This window comes from Brachyhypopomus gauderio, chromosome 3 (assembly GCF_052324685.1).
Source record: "Brachyhypopomus gauderio isolate BG-103 chromosome 3, BGAUD_0.2, whole genome shotgun sequence".
NCBI classification, from domain to species: Eukaryota; Metazoa; Chordata; class Actinopteri; order Gymnotiformes; family Hypopomidae; genus Brachyhypopomus; species Brachyhypopomus gauderio.
In genome coordinates, this window is record NC_135213.1 from 35427342 (window position 1) to 35428422 (window position 1081).

At 51.3% G+C, this 1081-nt stretch overlaps 1 protein-coding gene across 1 annotated transcript in view; it reads left to right on the forward strand.

Moving 5' to 3' along the window:
- Positions 1-866, forward strand: part of txnrd2.2 (thioredoxin reductase 2, tandem duplicate 2) — a 23564-nt gene extending 22698 nt beyond the window's left edge. Inside the window, exon 17 of the mRNA XM_076997909.1 lies at positions 1-866. This exon is cut by the window's left edge and continues 2085 nt beyond it. The gene's annotated coding sequence lies outside the window, so the exon portion shown is untranslated.
- Positions 867-1081: the final 215 nt, after the last annotated feature.

A 1081-nucleotide genomic window follows, 5' to 3' on the forward strand; every position in this document is an offset into this window, starting at 1 on the left:
GCCCTGGTCGATCTGGTTCAGCTGAGCTGGGCCCTGGTCGATCTGGTTCAGCTGAGCTGGGCTCTGGTCACTCTGGTTCAGCTGAGCTGGGCTCTGGTCACTTGTGATCTGCCTGTCTGCTCTGATTAATGAAACTCATTGACAGGTTGCTACAGAGATGCAGAGAAACCTGGCCTACAAGGTTTATTTTTACCTGGAGAGAGAAGAGAGAGAAGAGAGAGAAGAGAGAGAAGAGAGAGAGAGAGAGAGAGAGAGAGGGAGAGAGAGGGAGGGAGGGAGAGGCGGTCCTGTGTTCTTGTTTAAGGGATGGGGTGCTGACTGAAGAACCCTGACCCCAGTACACCACCTACAGCTTGACTCACACACACACAGAAAGAGAGACGGGTTGTCACAGAAGTGTGTCCAGCCTCATGTTGTTTGAGTAAGTGAATATGGCCCTATGCTAAGTGCAGACCTGGCTTGACGGAGGTTTGCAGGAAAACCGAGTCCTAGATGCAGGACCGACACGCGCGGCCGACACGCGGGACCGACACGCGGGACTTTCTCTACATGTGTGTGTTTGACTTGTGGCTCACGTGATGCGTTACAAGTTCCAAACGGAGCAGCCAGCAATCACTTTTTAAATGTTGATATATGACAGACATGTACAACCTCTGGTCTCACACACACACACACACTGTGAAGGGTCAGGGTTCAACTTTCCAGGGGCCGGTTAATGATGACTTGCAGTTAAAGCCCTCCGGGAGTGCGCAGGTCCGATGATGTCCGGTGTCCCTGTTCACCTGTGTACATGCTGAAGGCTCATTTGATATAAAACCCTGTAACTGCATAATTGATGTGTGAAGCAATAAAGGACGTGATGTTAATGGACTGGTGTAGGTGTAATGATGTTAATGGACTGGTGTAGGTGTAATGATGTTAATGGACTGGTGTAGGTGCCCGTCAGCCTGAGGGAGGGCTGTCCTGTACGCACGTCTCTGAGGAGGTCCGTCTCTGCCCTCTCTCTGTGGGGTGAGGGTCAAAAGTGGAGAAGTGTGTGTGTGTGTGTGTGTGTGTGTGTGTGTGTGTGTGTGTGTGTGTG